This window comes from Diceros bicornis, chromosome 25 (assembly GCF_020826845.1).
Source record: "Diceros bicornis minor isolate mBicDic1 chromosome 25, mDicBic1.mat.cur, whole genome shotgun sequence".
Taxonomy (NCBI): Eukaryota; Metazoa; Chordata; class Mammalia; order Perissodactyla; family Rhinocerotidae; genus Diceros; species Diceros bicornis.
Window position 1 is genome coordinate 5,912,501 of NC_080764.1, and position 12,620 is coordinate 5,925,120.

At 58.7% G+C, this 12,620-nt stretch overlaps 1 protein-coding gene across 2 annotated transcripts in view; it reads left to right on the forward strand.

Moving 5' to 3' along the window:
* The window catches only part of SHISAL1 (shisa like 1), a 75,358-nt gene that overhangs the window by 2,445 nt on the left and 60,293 nt on the right, over positions 1 to 12,620 (forward strand). The gene's annotated exons all lie outside the window — the stretch shown is intronic.

Sequence of the window (12,620 nt, forward strand, 5' to 3'; positions counted from 1 at the left end):
TGGGGGAGGCCAGGGGAAGCAGTTTGGCTTGGAGCCGTGTGCGTGCGCGCACGTGTATGTGTGTGTGTGTGAATGTGTGTCCCACCCCCACTCTCCTGGGCCACCCAGCCCACCTTATCAGGGCAGCCGGACTGGACAGGAGGGGTGGGGGCGGGGCCCGTGCTGCTCAGACGTTTGTCAGTGAGAGAAAGGGGGTGAGGCCTGCCCCGGGGAGATGGGAGACGGCCTGAGAGCCGCTCCCTCGGTCCTGTTATCCTCCCGTCCGTTCATGCCTTCACACCCTTCTTCAGCCAACTCAGGGGGCCCCATGGCTGCCACTGAGGGCATCAGCTCTGCCCTTGGCCCCCGCCTAGGGGAAGCCAAGGCCTCGGGGATGCAGGTGGGGAGCATCTGCCCCAGAGAGCCCTAGGAAGGCTCAAGGCCCGGGGGAGCCTGGTCCAGAAGGCAGGCCTGAATCAGCCAGGAGAAGGGAGGAGTGAAAGGAGTTCTGGGCAGAGCCCCCGGGGGTGAGGATGCAGCTCTGTGGGAGCGGGCCCGAGGCACCTTGTGGACGGGCGGGGCAGGGGTGCGGCTGCAGGACTAGAGGGCAGGGGAGATGGCGCAGCTGGGGCGGGGGCGAGGCGGGGGAGCTGGACACCCACCACCACCCGGCCTGGGTGAGGGTTCAGAAAGCAGGGGTGGGGCAGGGAGGAGGGGCCGATGGTCTGGTGGGCGGGAGCCATGGTTGGGGTGGGCAGAGGGAGGGGCAGTTTGGGAGGACCAGAAGATGAGTCTGCTTTCCAGCTCTCCAGGACAATCAGCCAAACCCTCACCAGCTCCCCACTTCCAGCCAGGCTGTGGGAGGGGATGGCCCCCTGGCCAGGCCCGTGGCCTCTCGGAGGGGGAGGTAGCAAGTGGACACCAGATCCGGCTGCTTCGACTGCCTGCGTCTGTAATAAACAACTTGGCTGACGCGGGCGGAAGGCTGCACCCTCACAGCAGTAAGATTGCCCTTGACCGTGAAAGCCCGAAGGCCTACTATGCACCAGGCACCCAGCTGAGCAAGTGCCCAGCCCTTCATCTTGTTTCCTCCTCGCACTGACCCTGGGAGGTTGTGGTGATTGATTCTCTCGTACAGATGAGAAAGCAGGCTCAGAGGAGTCAAACGGGACCCGGCTGGTAGCACGCTCTCACCACTGCACTGCCCCACCTGGAGCCCAGCCCGTGCCCGATGGCCGTCACGGTGGCTCTTCACATGCAGTGCAGTGAGCCACTGCAGGTCCGCGTCTCTCGAGTCTCTCTGCCTGGTCATTGTCCTGTTTACTCTCCTCTGACTGACCCAGTGTAGCCCGTCTCACGCTCAGGTGAAGGGTATCACCTCCCTTCTTGGGGATGCTCTACCTCTGTTAACTCAGCCTCTGCTGCTTTAGCCTCTCACCAGCTGAGTCACACAACAGATTCACACTGATCTGAGAATGAACTGACAGCCCATCCCCAGCTCCCCCAGAGTGGCTTTTCCCAGCCCTGATGCTCTTTCTAGAAGTCATTGAAACAGTAGTCAACCCCTAAGAACAGTGTGGCCTTGTTTCCTAAACACCCCTCTATAAGGTGGGGTCCATCAGGGAAAGTGAGGAGGGTGACCAGAGGCCCTGCCCACCCTGGGCCACACCCTCCTGGGGACCTCAGGTGCCACCCCACTCTGTTGGTGCTGGTCCCACCCTGCACAGTGCCTGGCAGGGAGAGGTCCCATCTTCTCCTCCCGCCCTCCCTCCTTTCTTCCTTCTCTGCCCGCCTTCCTCCAGCACACACGTTCCTTGACCCCTTCTCTGTGTGTGACCCCCTGGGGAGGTGGAGGAGACCCCAAGGACCCTCAGACCTGCCCCCAGGGAGGCCCTGCCTAAACATGACCAGGGTTCAGGATCCATTTGATGACTGACTATATGAATAAATAATTCTCTAGCTGGGACAGTGGCTGTCTCAGCACCCTGGCCCTGCTAAAGTGCCCCCTTGCACCTCCCAGCTTGGCCCACTTGTGACAAGTCCCTCCTTCCTTTTCCCCTTAGTTGTGACCAGGTTGGAAATTTCCTGGAGGGCCTTCTCTGGGCATCCTGACTTCGCCAGTCCCTGGCAAGTCACTTGAGCCTGATTTTCCTGTTCAGCAGTGCGGGGACATGAGGGTCGGGGGGGAAGGCCCTGGTAGGGTCTCGGGCATGGGAGCCCCGCTCTCCATAGCCCGTAGTTGGGGGCAGACAAAGACAGGGGGACCCCAGCATCCCCGAGGCCCGTGTGCTGCGCAGTGATGGAGGGAGGCCCCAGGGGCTGCGGCTGCGGCGCCTGGAGGGAGCCTGAAGCTTGTCCACTTACCCGTATGCAGACGGGGACACTGAGGCCCAGAGTGGGCTGGTGGCGTGTTCAAGGTCACAGTGAACTGGGCGTCCTTGAAGGCCGGGGATGTCCAGTGATGTGATGCAGACCTGGTGGGCGTTGTCCAGAGGCTCTGAGGCCCCTGTCTGGGGCGGGGGAGGGGGTGCACACAGTTACTGGATGGTGGCATTTGCCCTAAAAACCGCAAGGCTCTCTCTTCAGAGAAAGGCTTCAGAATCTCGCCCTCCCTGGCCATCCAGGCGGAAAAACAGAGGCAGAGATGAAATTCAAATGCTTCCCGTCCCCTGTTTCCGGACGTCAGACCTGAGTGGAGCGTTTACTTGGCGTGTTCTCGGGGCTGCCCTCTCCCCTCCGGGTCCGGGGCTCGCACCCCCGTCCCTCCTCACGCACACCTCTTAGCAGATGCGTGCAAACGCGCCTGCAAAAAAGCTAAGAAATAATGCATGAGTTTCCCGAATTACACCCATTTAACACTGAATTAAGTTCTGGAAGCTCTTAACAGAGCCCTGGGAGGAAAAAAAATTTTTTTTCTTTTTGGTTCACACTTCCCTGGAAAATGAGGCAAACCGTGATCTTTTAAAACCCAGCTACATAATCTGATTATTACTCCCAGGCAAGCTCAGAGAAATGCCCGTGGAGGGCGGGGCCGGCCGCTCTGCCGCTGCTGCGAGATTTGCATGGGGAAATGGGGCCGAGAAGTTTGTCTCCTGCGCCAGATTCAAAGCTCCTCGTCGCATGATGGGCTCAAAATAAAGTGCTTTCTTAGATATTGGCACAAATTAAAAAGAAAAGCAAATTCCTCCCATCATCCAGGGCGAGAATTTCCTCTGCGGCTCCCTGAGCAGGTTACAGAAACGGCGGTGATTTGCTTTCCTTTGTGGGGAGAATCTTCCGTGTGCAGCTGGATTTATAGACTCACAGAAAATGCATTAGCTTTCATTCGTTCGGCATTTCCCGAGCACTTACGCTGTGCTGGACACAGTGCCTGGCCCAGGGGACGAGAGACAATTAAACAGGAGCCTGCCCTGGTGGGGGTTGCAGTGTGTTTGTTGGAAGCGGGAGAACAAAAGAAAAACAGGCATCTGCGAGGTCCCACCCTGCCTGAGGGGTCAAGGAGGGCTTCCTGGAGGAGGTAACTTTTGGCTTGGGTCTTGAAGGATGGGTAGGAGTGTGCCAGGCAAAAGGGGGCAGGGAGCATTTCAGGAAGAGGAGCAACCTGAGGAGGGTCTTGATGTCACAGCCAGACAGGGCTCTGAAACCCAAGGCTGTGGCTCAGATGGGCTCCAGGAGAGGAGGGGGCAAGTATAGTAAGCCGCTATGTGGAATTCTAAGAATTAAATCAAAGAACCACCATCACTAATACCAAAGTCTAGAAAGTCCCCTTTCTCCCTCCTTGTTCCTCCTTGGCTACAGCACTGGCTGGGCTTCAGGACATGGGTTCTGGGATGCCCACGCCAGGGCTGCTGGCTCTGAGCCTCGGTCTTGCATCCAGAAACTGGGGTGATGGGGCCTGTTTGCAGGAAGCCTGGCATCGTCATGGAGCCCCCAGGCCCGGCCAGGGGTGCTCAGCCTGCAGTCCAGCACGCCTTCCCATGGATTTGCTTCTGAAGGTCTTTGCTGGTTAGGTTTTGCAGAGAGCATGTCGGGAATGTGGCATCATCTGGTGTGACTGCCCGGAATCTGATCCCTGGGACCAAGAGGCCTTTGGGGAATGAGCTGAGGCCCGTCGCCAGGGCAACCAGCCGAAGGGAGGCTCCTAACACAGATCCCCCGAGAGCAGCCTGGGATCACCAGCTCCACCCTGAACGAGCCTCCCATCTGCTTGTTCCTGACTCTGCGAGCCCGGGCAAGTTACAGAACCTCTGAGCCTCAGTTTCCTCTTCTGTGAAATGGGTGCTGTGAGAGCTAGATACGATAGATTTGCAGAAGGTGCTGAGTTAGCACAGAGTGTGCATTCAGAACCACGGCAGCTCCCTGTATTCTCACCTGATTACATTAACAGAAACTTCGCTCTTACTCTGCTAATAGTGCTCCAGCCTTCAGTGAGGCAGCCAGGCAGGAGCAAAGCCTGGTCGTCCCCGAGCCCCCAGAACAGGGGATTCCACGATGGTGGATGTTGATCGAGTGAGAAAATGAATCATGGGAGCCGTTAGAGCGTGGCGCTGCCTGCCCAGCGCCATGGCAACTGCAGAGCGGGTGCCGCGGGAGCCCCCTCTGGAGCTCACAGCCTGAGTTCAAACCCCGGCTCCACCTCCTACCTGCGCCAGCGTCGGGCTACTTATTTCTCTCTCCGCGCCTCAGCGTCCTCGTTTTCAAAATGATGTTAATGATGATGATGATGATAACTTACAGGGTGTCGTGAGGCTTAGAGGGAAGGACTGGAACGTTCCAGGCTCCCAGATCAATTACAGTGATGCCGTTATTTATTACCCCCGAGCTCTGGAGGGGCTGTCAGGGTTCAAATCCCAGTCTCCACTCCAGCTATCTGCATGACCTTGGGCAAGTTCTGTCACCTCTCTGAGCCTGCTTCCTCATCTAAGAATGGGGATAGCACCCACCTCACAGGGTTCTCGCAAGAATTAAATGAGTTGATCCGAGGAATGTTCTTGGTGCAGAGCCTGGCACGGGGTAAGTGCTCAGTAAATATCACTGTCATCGTTATCACCACCGCTACGTGTAATAACAGGAACACGCGGGAGGGACAGAAGCAGTGGAGCCTCTCTCTGTCCTCGAAGGGTGGAGACAGCATTGTTCCTGGTTTAGCTCTGTAGCCAGAGCCTAGCTCAGGTGTGCTCTGGACAGGTCTATGAATGAAAGGATGAATGGGTGGATGGAGTGGGTAGATGGATGGTGGGTGAGTAGATGGATAGATGAGTGGACGAAGGGTGAGTGGATGGATGGATGGATGGGTGGGTGGGTGGATGGGTGGATGGGTGGATGGGTGAGTGGATGGATGGGTGGGTGGATGGATGGATGGATGGATGGATGGGTGGATGAGTGGATGGGTGGATGGATGGATGGATAAATGGATGGATGGATGGATGGATGGATGGATGGATGGATGGATGGATGGATGGATGGATAGATGGGTGGATGGATGGATGGGTGGGTGGATGGATGGATGGATGGATGGATGGATGGATGGATGGGTGGATGGATGGATGGGTCGGTGGATGGATGGATGGATGGATGGATGGGTGGATGAGTGGATGGGTGGATGAGTGGATGGGTGGATGGATGGATGGATAGATGGATGGATGGATGGATAGATGGGTGGATGGATGGATGGATGGGTGGATGGATGGATGGATGGGTGGATGGATGGATAGATGGGTGGATGGATGGATGGATGGGTGGATGGATGGATGGATAAATGGGTGGATGGATGGATGGATGGGTGGATGGATGGATGGATGGGTGGATGGATGGATGGATAGATGGATGGATGGATGGATGGGTGGGTGGATGGATGGATGGATGGGTGGATGGATGGGTGGGTGGGTGGATGGACGGATGGGTGGGTGGATGAGTGAATGCAGACTGAATGAATGAATAATTGAGGGCCATGAGCAATGAGGTAGAATGAGCTTTATAGCCAGATAGGACTCTCTTCTCTGCATGAACATTTGTTGTCCCCATTCCGGGGGAGCAGGGACAGTGACCTGAGCCTGGGGATCCAGGCCACCTGGTGTCCCTGACAGTTTGGCTCTGGAGCTGGATAGAGCAGAGTTCAGGCTGTGGCTTCCTCCCCTTTAGCGCAGGGAGGTCCCTTTGTGTCTCTGAACCTCCATTTCCCCCTTCATAATACGGGAGAGATGCTGCCTTCCTTTGGGGCCGTGGTGATTCGCAAAGATAACGCAGTCAAGTATCGCTTGTAATCTGTAAAGGTACACTGGAAGTCGGAGGAGGCGTTTGGGCTCCACACAGTGGGTGACAGGAAGCACGGGAGGTTTAGGAGCAGCGGTGGGGCGGGGGCGGGGGGACGCAGTGCAGACAGAGTTTATGGAACACCAGCCATGGGCCACCTGATTCCCTCCTGAGGGGCCCAAGGCACAGGGTGAGAGAACAGGCGGGGAGGAGGGCACTGCCAACCTGCGCTCAGAACTAAGCCTTCAAAGAGCTGCAGAATGCCCCGGGGACGGCGGCCCCGCACCCAAGTCCCCTGGGGTCCCTGACCTGCTGCGGAGACCCTCCTGTCCTCGCCGAGGCCCTGTCCTGGGCGCTTTGCAAACCCCACCTGTTTCCTCCGTGGAACACTCCCTGAGCAAGGACTGCTCAGAGAAGTGACGTGACTTCCCCAGGGGCGCACAGCTGCTAAGGAGAGAGCCGGGATTTGGATCAGGCGGCTTCTGCTCTTTCCCCTGGAAATTCAAACAATAACAATCTGTTCTGGATCGATTTAGAGTACACTCAGGAGTACTCTAAATCAGGAGGGGTGCTGGCGTGGCGGCACAGGGTCACCACGTTCCTGTGCCCACCCCTCCCCCCTGTGTGGCCTCGCCCAGCCACCTCACTCCTCTCTGCCTCAGTTTCCTTCTCTGGAAAATGGGTTCCCAGCAGGTTACTGAGGGGCCAGGCAGAGTGCGCCAGAAGGGAGCCCTTCACAGCTCTCCGCTCGTTTGTCACCGTCATTTGAGTTCCTTCTCTCTGGGGAGAGAACCTGGGTAGTGAGCCCCTGGGAAATGTGGGGCCTGGGAGGAGCTGGGGAGTGGTACTGGGGTTGCCCCAGCATCGTGGGCCCGGAGGTGGAGGGGAGCGCAGTCTTTAGCATCCGGGCTCTGGTTTCTGCTCCCACCTGTGGCCTCCCCGGAAGGGGCTGATTGCCAGACAGGAGTGGGCTAGCCATTTGCCTGGATGTGTGTCACGCGATTGTTCACTCCTGAGGTCGCCTCCAGGGCTTGCCATGCTGGCTTGAGGTCCACAGGAAGACGACACAGTCGCCTCTTCTGCCCCGGGTCTGAGTCCTGCGTAAGGGACTGCACAGATGTGGGTGATGACAGAGGATGGGGGGGTGCAATTCCGCCCGGGGAAAGGGGCAGAGCATCAAGGAGTCCTTCCCAGAGGAGGCGGCACCCAAGGAGGTGGGGGGTATGTCGACCAGGTTGATGAGCAAGGGGTGGGGGGACATTGAGGCAGAGGGAGCAGTGCACATGGAGCCCAGAGGAAGGAGTTTGGGAAACTTCTGGAACTGCAGCAAGACTGTCCCATGGCATTTGTGGAAAACTGAGCAGGTGAGGCTGTAGATGTCGGCAGTGGCCTGATCTCCGAGGACTCGGGCAAGTTAAGCAGTTTGAACTTTACTCTGCACCCAGGATGGCAGATGTGTGGCTTGAGTGCCACCACCGGCCACTGCTGTGCCTAGGGCAGACATTGCTAATCGATGATGAGTCAGGATGTGCCCCGCCCAGCCCCCCAGGCAACCCCGAACAGTCGATCCTGTAGGTGCCTGAGGTGACACCTGTTTGCCCTGGTGCTGAGCTCAACGGGGATAACAACGGTCCTTTGCGGTTTCTCACGTGGTGTGGCTCAGCCCAGCACCCAGAGTACTTTCCTGATGGGAGAGGAAGGCAGGGTGCAGCCTCCTACACCACCCAGGCTGCCAGCTCCCGTGGGGCCCCACCTCCCCACAGAACCTGGTGGGGTTGGTCCTTCCTTGGAAAGCAGAGCCTTCCCTTCCCGGGATGGGATGTTTCCAGTGGGTCCTGGGCGTGAGTGCTACCTGGGAGTGCAGACCCCCCACCCGGGTGAGGCCCTGTCTGTCTGTCTCCTGCAGGTCTACAGGCCAGCAGCTGAGCCCAGGGCAGCCCCGGACGTCCACCTGGAGCCCGGCTGGGGGCGGGGTCCCCAGGGAGGGGCCAGGGCCTGGCACAATTCTGGGCAGGACGAGGAAGGATTAGAAGACTTTTCTCCTGTAATTCAAACAATTGGACAATCTGTTCTAGATCGATTTAGAAGCAGTGAAGTGAAAAAAAAAAAATCAGAAAATATAGTGTGAAAGCTATTTTCTCTCCCTCTCTGTGGGGAAGAGGGATGAGCTGGAGTTTATTTGCGGACTGTCCGAGGCCGTGGCCAGGGCTTCTCACCTCCTCGCTGCCCGCTCCACCAGTGGCCTGGCTCGCTCCCCGCCACCTCCTCCTCCACGCCCAGTTCTGGGCTGGCAACCAGGGGTCTCAGAGGGGCATCGGCCTGGCTGCAGCCTTGGGGAGCCAACAGTCTGCAGGGGCCTCAGATGTGGACATAGCCAAGATGGGCACCCTGAGGAAGGTCCCTCCTCTGCAGACAATGGGGGAGAGGTGTGTAGATCCCCCGACCCACTTCAGACCAAGGCATCTCCATGCCAAGGATGGTGTGTTTGGTTCAGCCCTGTATCCTTAGGGCCTGGGTTGAGACTGGCCCGTAGTAGATGCTCAATAAAAGTTTCCTGCCTGAATGATGGATGGAAGAGAGGAAGGGGTGGTGGATGGAGGAGGGGAAGGGGTGGTGGATGGGGGAGGGGAAGGGGTGGTGGATGGAAGACAGAACTCAGTTCTGTCCCAGTTCTGATTGGGTTTCCTGCCGACAGGGCTTGTCATAAATGCTTTTTGATGTCACCTCTCCATTCCCCAGGAATTTTTGAGCCAACATTCCCCAAAGAGGCATTAATTAGACCTCCGTAATACTGTTTACCTGGATGCCACCCTGTGCTGTCAAATTTCTCTGTTTTCTCCCCATTCTAAGCGATATTCATTTCTGAAGAGCAGGAAGCCTGCTCTGGTGGCCGGTGGCCGGGAGTCGCCTTCAGCCCACAGAGGACCCCCGCGGTGAAGGCGCGTCTCCCTGCGCCGGTCTCTGCCCAGACCCTCGGTGGACTCCCTGCTGGGTGGGGCGGGGATGGGCCTGTGCTCTGCCCCTCGCCCCCTGCTCCCTCCCAGGCATCCTCCGTGTCAGCAAGTCCTCAGTGTCCACCTGGAGGATGGTCCCAGGGCTCCGGCCGCTGCGTGGATGCCGGCAGACACGTTGATTAGCGATTCTTTTGTTCCCAGAGTGCAAACTGAGAATCAGAATGGGTCTCCAGCTTGAGGCGGACAGAGCAGAAGCAGGATTAAAGAGAGGAAGGGCTAGCTGGTGCTGGCTCTGCTGGGGAGGGTCCCCCAGGCTGGGAAGCGGGGAGCTGACAGGAAGAGAAGAATCCAGTGAACCAGCTCCGAGCAGTTCGGTCTGATTCCAGCTCCAACCAGACACCTGACAGCGCTGGGCATGGTGACCTCAGGCCTGAGAGCCCGGCCTCCTCGGGATCTCCTAAGACCGTTTGACGCTGCCATCCTCCTAGATGGGGACGAGCACTCCAGGAGTCTGTGTCTGTGGGAAGGAGTCTTCCCTCCTGGACCCCCTGTGCTCCCCACACCAATGCCGTGGCTGACCACTTGTTCTTCCTGGGAGGGCTCGGCAGAGGAAGGTGGCAAAGCCAAATGGGGACCACAGGGCCGGGATGGCTGAGGAGTTCATTCTGGGGTGCAAAAATTGGGGGTGCCAGGGACCCCAGGAGCGGAGATGAGCAGGGGTAGGCTGCTGTCTGTTCAGGTCCAGGCCCTGGAGAGCTGGTCGGGGGAGCGAGGGTTTGCAGGTGCTCGGGGACGAAGGCCGAGAGCCGCTTCCTGCCACCTTTGGAAGCGACCTTTTCCCTCGCTGTCCGGCCATTGCCACCAGGGAGCCCTCTTGGGTGTGGAGTGTCCCTGGCTTAGTTCAGGCCGGTGTCCGGCTAACCAGCAGGACAGCCGGCGCTTTCAAGAGGGGCGTTCGGTCCTGGCCTGGCTTTCGGGGGCTGCTGGCGCGCCTCCTGGTCAGCAGCTTCCGTGCCCATTGCGAAGCAGAGTGTGGGCAGGAGGCCCGTTAAGCCCCAGAAGTTGAGCCGGTCCGGCAGTGATGCCGGTGGACCTGGGCCCCCGGGCCGGCGGCGGGGGTTAAGAGTGCCAGGTCAGGTGGGGGAGCCGGCTGGGCTCCGCAACGGCCGGCCATCGCTGTGGTCTCTGCCGCGGCCCTATTTGCATAATTTTGAAGTAGATTGGCCTAAGGCAACTTCGCTTAATCACAGCTGACAAGTCTCTGGTTGCAACAGCAGCTGCTGCCAGTTAGCCGCGTTGGTGCCGCGGTTTGTTATAGCTCGCTAGGCAGCGCCCCTCCCCCAGCCCCCTGCCGTGCAGCCCCGCTTATCAGACCCAGAAGGAGCCCGCAAGGCCCGTTAGCCGCCTGGAGAACCTGCGGCCTGCTCCCTGTGTGCCGCCCGGCCCAGGGCTTCTCCAACTCGCAGGTGCCCGGTTAGCAAGCAGCCTCTGATCCAGCAGGCGGGGTGGCCTGGGAGCCTGCATTTCCAGCCAGACCCCACCTCCCCCCAGAGATGCCCATGATGCTCGTCTGTGGAGTGTACTTTGGGTATCGAGGGTCTGACGCAGGGGTTCCCGAACTGGGGCTGCCTGGTTTTGTTAGTAAAGTTTTACTGAAACACAGCCTCAGCCACGCGACAAGACCAGACAGCCCGCAGAACCAATGATATCTGCCATCTGCCCCTTTGCAGAAACTCTCCTGCCCTCTGATCCAGCCCGGGGGGTCGCGTACTTGAGTGTGCATCCGAAGACTCTGGAGAGCTGGTGAATGCAGATTCCTTGCCCCCACCCTGGTTCTAATCCAGCAGGTCCCGGAGGGCCTGAGATCCTGCATTTCTAACCAGCCCCCAGGTGAGGTGCAGGACCCCACTCCAAGACCCCTGGTCCGGCCACCTCCGGGGTCTCTCACAGCAGATTCCGTTCAGCTCGTCCTGCTCTTAACACAATCCCCATTGGGCAGAAGAGGAAACTGAAGGTCTGAGAGGTCCCTTGATTCTCCAAGACCCTAAGCTGATAAGCTCTGGTGCCCCCACCCCATGCTGCACACTTGACCCAGGTACCTCACCCCAGAGTACAACACACCCAATACAACACGCCCCAGGTGCAACACACCCCAGGTACACGTCCCTAGGGTGCAGCACGTCCCAGCTGGCTACTTGGTTTGGTGTGTTCTGCGTCTGGTTCCACACCGGGGCCTGCTGTAACAGGGACACCTCAACAAGTCACAGAATGCCGTCGTCCTCCTAGGGTTGGGGGAGAATCATCATGGGAGGTCGGAGGTCAAGGGCACGGCCAAGAGCGCTGGGCACCTAGTGGGGGCTTTGCTGTCCCCATCCCCCGCAGAGCAGCTGGCAGGTTGTGGTGTGTCAGTTGCTAACACCTCTTTGGTGTCATGCCCCCCTTGGGCGGAGACCCATCCTGCCGTCCCTGAGTCATAGAGTCACTGTGAATGGTCAAGGGTGCCTAGGCAGAGCATGCTCTTCATCTCCCTCATCCTCCCGAGACCTGGGGTGGGGGGCAGGGCACTCCCTCACAGAGGAGGAAACCGAGGCTCCCAGAGGCCAGGTGGCCTGCCCAGGCAGGTGAGAGGCGGCACTGATGCTCTGTGCGTGGTTTACGTACAGGGCAAATCGCTGAGTTAGGAAGACGTTTCATGACTGGGTGTCCCCAATTTACAGGTGAGGAAACCGAGGCACTGGGCAAAGGGACGGGGCTGGGGCTCATGAGGAGGAGGCCCAGAACCCACGTGGAGACAAATCCTTACTGGAATCGGAAGATCCCAGCACGAGGGATCAGCATCCTCGAACCCACTGCCCAACATGGCCCCGTGTGCCCTCTCTGCCCCGTCCCCCCAGGGCCCTCCATCACTCCCAACCCCCTCGTCACAACCATGTGCACTCTTCAGAAGTACATGTTTCTCAGCTCTTTTTAGCCTTATGAGTGGATCACGCCGAGTTTAATCCGGGGACTTACGTTCCTCCCTCTGCCCTGTGTTGCTAAAACGCCCTGTGATGCTGGTGTGGCCATGGTTCACTCTGGCAGCTGTGGAGTGTCCCAGTGTTTGGACGTGCTGCGATGCATTTTCCCATCTATCCATTTGGGTTGTCTCCAGGGTTTTCCTCTTATAAACAGTGCTGCCGAGAACATTCTGGTACCTGGTGCCCGCCAGCCAGCAGGGCCTTCTCTGAGCCCAGGAGGGGTGTTGGTTCATCACACAGTCGCTGCGGACCCACTGTGCGCAAGAGGCTGTAGGGAAAGCGGCCTCCCAAGCTTGCTGTGGGGTGGTCCTCCCTACAGGTGCCCCTCGCCCCAGCCCGCCAGGCCGGCAGGTCTGTGTCGTGATCCAGCCTCGGCCAAAGGCAGATGAAGGAATCCCTACTGTGCAGGGTAGTCCTG